The sequence below is a fragment of the Haematobia irritans genome, chromosome 2 (assembly GCF_050003625.1).
Source record: "Haematobia irritans isolate KBUSLIRL chromosome 2, ASM5000362v1, whole genome shotgun sequence".
NCBI lineage: Eukaryota > Metazoa > Arthropoda > Insecta > Diptera > Muscidae > Haematobia > Haematobia irritans.
Window position 1 is genome coordinate 111,017,370 of NC_134398.1, and position 5,164 is coordinate 111,022,533.

Here is a 5,164-nt window from a genome sequence, read left to right on the forward strand (position 1 = left end):
AAAAATAAAGAAATTGTTATTTAAAGAGACTTTAATTATTTTATTATTATAAATGTAAATAGTAATCCAATATGAATATAATGGAAACAAATATTTTAAATAGTTTTTCTGAAATTGATGATAAACTTCTAACCGATTCAATAGGATTCATTTATATGAACATACGATCACTTCGCAAGAATTTCGTACAATTTTTAACATGCACTAATCATATTTTATCAAAAATCACAATCATAATACTGGTAGAAACGAATATAGATAATGATGGAAGCAATCTTTTCGAAATAAGTGGTTTCAATACAACACATTTAAACAGAGACGGTAGAGGGGTGGCATTGCTGTATATATAAAAAAATCTTTTCAATGCTCGCTGTATACCGTCCGTCCCCCTAGTCAAAATGTGTATCATCTCCTGAATGAGATCGAAAACAACATAAAAACAATTCCTCATAAACAATCTCTGATATTAGTCAGTGACATGAATCTAGGCATATTAAGAGACACAAGCACAGCAACAACTTACATTGATATGCTGTCCTCACACGGTCTCCAATGTATTATGTTGTTTTCGATCCTGAATGAGATCGAAAACAACATAAAAACAATTCCTCATAAACAATCTCTGATATTAGTCAGTGACATGAATCTAGACATATTAAGAGACACAAGCACAGCAACAACTTACATTGATATGCTGTCTTCACACGGTCTCCAATGTATTATTCGAAATATAGCACAAGAAAATATAAGTAAAGGGTGATTTGTTAAGAGCTTGATAACTTTTTTTTTTAAAAAAACGCCTAAAATTTGCAAAATCTCATCGGTTCTTTATTTGAAACGTTAGATTGGTCCATGACATTTACTTTTTGAAGATAATTTCATTTAAATGTTGACCGCGGCTGCGTCTTAGGTGGTCCATTCGGAAAGTCCAATTTTGGGCAACTTTTTCGAGCATTTCGGCCGGAATAGCCCGAATTTCTTCGGAAATGTTGTCTTCCAAAGCTGGAATAGTTGCTGGCTTATTTCTGTAGACTTTAGACTTGACGTAGCCCCACAAAAAATAGTCTAAAGGCGTCAAATCGCATGATCTTGGTGGCCAACTTACCGGTCCATTTCTTGAGATGAATTGTTCTCCGAAGTTTTCCCTCAAAATGGCCATAGAATCGCGAGCTGTGTGGCATGTAGCGCCATCTTGTTGAAACCACATGTCAACCAAGTTCAGTTCTTCCATTTTTGGCAACAAAAAGTTTGTTAGCATCGAACGATAGCGATCGCCATTCACCGTAACGTTGCGTCCAACAGCATCTTTGAAAAAATACGGTCCAATGATTCCACCAGCGTACAAACCACACCAAACAGTGCATTTTTCGGGATGCATGGGCAGTTCTTGAACGGCTTCTGGTTGCTCTTCACTCCAAATGCGGCAATTTTGCTTATTTACGTAGCCATTCAACCAGAAATGAGCCTCATCGCTGAACAAAATTTGTCGATAAAAAAGCGGATTTTCTGCCAACTTTTCTAGGGCCCATTCACTGAAAATTCGACGTTGTGGCAGATCGTTCGGCTATTCATGATGAAATGTCAAAGCATACTGAGCATCTTTCTCTTTGACACCATGTCTGAAATCCCACGTGATCTGTCAAATACTAATGCATGAAAATCCTAACCTCAAAAGAATCACCCTTTAGTAACACTAAAACATGCATCGATCACTTCTTCGCTAGAAGCATTGAAGGAAAGAGAATGAATGCAGTCGTCCAATCGGCAGTCATAAGAACTACAATATCTGACCATTATTCATTATTTGGCTGTATTAAGAGTGAAGAGATAGAGAGTTATGAGAATTATGACAACATTAGTAACGAGGGTAGTAAGTTAAGCTCGAGAATAATAAATCGTTTGGTTCGGGAAGTTAATTGGTCCAACATAATTGATAAAGATACAAATGCTGGTAATCTGTACAATGCTCTCAGTGTTGCCAGGTTGGGGGTTTTCCCCCCAAATTTAGGGGTTTTTTACACGTTTAGGGGGATTTTTAGGGGTAACATTTATTTGGGGGGATTTTTGGGGGTAAAAAAAATGTCCTAGATCTTAATTCTCAATAAAATTTGGAACAATTCTGGCATGAATTTTGAGAAAAAAAATAAGGGAAGTCAACCCAAGCAAGTATGCAATGACATTCTTGTTTAAACGCATCTGTTGAAGGGGCATTTTTAATATTTGATACTAGTAAAAAAAGGTTAGGTGGCAGCCCGATGTATCAGGCTCACATAGACTCACTTAGGGACCTCCTTAGACTCTCTTAGGGACCTCCTTTTTATAGCCGAGTCCGAACGGCGTTTCACATTACAGTGCAACCACTTAAAGAAGCTTTGAAACCCTCAGAAATGTCACCAGCATTACTGAGGTGGGATAATCCATCGCTGAAAAAATTTTTGGTGTTCGGTCGAAGCAGGAATCGAACCCGAATTTGTGACAAGTGGTGTAATGATTTTATCTAATGATTTTTATTTACTTCGAAAGAAAATTTTTAGCATAAAAAAACGTATTCTTTCTAAAATTTTGTTCCTTAGAAAAAAATCTTCTTTCAGTTTATATATTTGTGTTAAATTTAATTTTTAAAGTGTATCACTACAGGAATTTTTAACGAAATTTTGGGTCTCTTTTTGTACTATTTACATACTTAACATTTTTGGGGGTTTTTGAAAAAAGTCTAGACCAATTTAGGGTTTTTTTTCTCAAGATTTGGGGGGAAGAATCAAAAAATACGTGGCAACACTGAATGCTCTTAAAAAAATTTTTTCCGATATTTACTCAAAGCAATAGTAACAACATACGATACAAAGAAACCCAGAAACTCAAATCCATGGATCAACCAGGATCGCATACATAAATGAAAAATTCGAGATAAGCTTTATAGAAATGGAGGAATAACAAAAAAAATAAAAGTTATGAATCCGATTATAAGAAATTCAGCAACAAATTAAATAAAATTCTAATAAATGCCAAAAATGACTATTACTATAATGAATTTATAAAACACAGGAAAGATATGAGAGCTACACGCAAAAAAATAATTCTTTCCTCCCAAACGAAATTTTAGACAAACAAAGTTCGTTTCTCATTTGCTTTTCGTTGAAAGGAAGTGTATTTGGAAGAAAAGTATATACTTTTTGTGATAAACGTTTATTCTTTTCCAGGATGTAAAAAAATTTCATAAAGACTACCTCAAAAAAATTTTTTTTCTAGCTAATTGCATTTTCCCTCACATCTTTCTCACTTCCACGAAGTTTTTTAGTTATTAGCACCTTTTCCTGTAATACAAACAATATGGAAGAAATTATACGATTTTATAAATTTTAAAATTTTTTTTTTACCTTTCGCCTGGACGGAGAATCGAACCGCGGACCATGCAATTTGTAAGCCAACACACTATCCACTGAGCTATGTAGCCGTTATTGTCATCAATAGACAATTACCCATATAAGTTATATTTGTATAGCATAGCTTGCGGCGCCCACGAGCCGATTAAACAAAGTTTATTTAACAGAAAAATACATTTAGTTGGGCACCGTGGAGCAGTGGTTGCTACGTCCGACTTGCATGCCAAGGGTCGTGGGTTCGATCCCTGCTTCGACCAAAGTTTTTTTTTTGTTTTACATATGTTCCAGATATGGTCGGAATATTCCGAAAAAATGTTCAACATTACATTCTACTATATTAAATTTTTACTATGAACTGTAAAATGTGTCTTATTAAAGACCTAAAGTCAGAAAAGAACAGTGTGTGATATAAACGAAATGCACTGTGTTGTTGGTTCAAAAATAACTTTTTTTATTGAAAAAATACAAATTTTGTAACAAACGAATTTTTTTGGTGATAACAGTGTATACTTTTCGAAGCAATTCAAAAAACTCTAACAAAAGAAAAACGTTTTCGGTACACGTTTTCCAAACGTTTTTTTTTTCTTTGCGTGTACTTGGAAAATAATAAATGAGATAATGGGCAACAGACAAATGGTATAGATGAAATGATAATAAAAAACTTTAGAAGTAATAGCATTAAAGATATTTCTAATAATTTTGCGCGTTCTTTTAAAGAAATTCTAAGTAATTTAATACACGATTGCAACCACAAAACAACCAATAACATTCCATTAGGTATTTGTAATACCCTGTATTTATCTGAAGCAGATGAAATGGAAATATTCAATATTCTAAACACATTAAATACAAAAAAGAGTGCAGGAATTGATCATATGCGTCCGCAAGATATCAGAAATAATGCAGCATTACTACACGCAAAGAAAAAAAAAACGTTTGGAAAACGTGTACCGAAAACGTTTTTCTTTTGTTAGAGTTTTTTGAATTGCTCCGAAAATTTTAAACTTTTATCATCAAAAAAAATCGTTTGTTACAAAATTTTTATTTTTTCAATAAAAAAAGGTATTTTTGAAACAACAACACAGTCCATTTCGTTTATATCAAACACTGTTCTTTTCTGACTTTAGGTCTTTAATAAGACAGATTTTACAGTTCAAAATTTAATATACTACAATGTAATGTTGAACATTCTTTCGGAATCTTCCGAACATATCTGGAATATATGTAAAAAAAAAACTTTGGTCGAAGCAGGGATCGAACCCACGACCCTTGGCATGCAAGTCGGACGTAGCAACCACTGCTCCACGGTGTCAAACTAAATGTTTCTTTGTGTTAAATAAACTTTGTTTATTAGGTTCGTGGGCGCCGCAAGCTATGCTATATAAATATAACTTATATGGATATTTATCTATTGATGACCATAACAGGTACATAGCTCAGTGGTTAGTGTGTTGGCTTACAAAGTGCATGGTCCGCGGTTCGATTCTCCGTCCAGGCGAAAGGTAAAAAAATTTAAAAAATTATAAAATCGTATAATTTCTTCTACATTGTTGGTATTACAGGAAAAGGTGTTAGGAACTAAAAAACCTCGTGGATGTGAGAAAGATGTGAGGGAAAATGCAATTAGCAAGAAAACAATGTTTTTTTAGTTTGCCTTTATGAAATTGTTTTTACATCCTGGAAAAGAATAAACGTTTATCACAAAAAGTATATACTTTTCTTCCAAATACACTTCCTTACAGCGAAAAGCAAATGAGAAACGAACTTATTCCCGATTTACT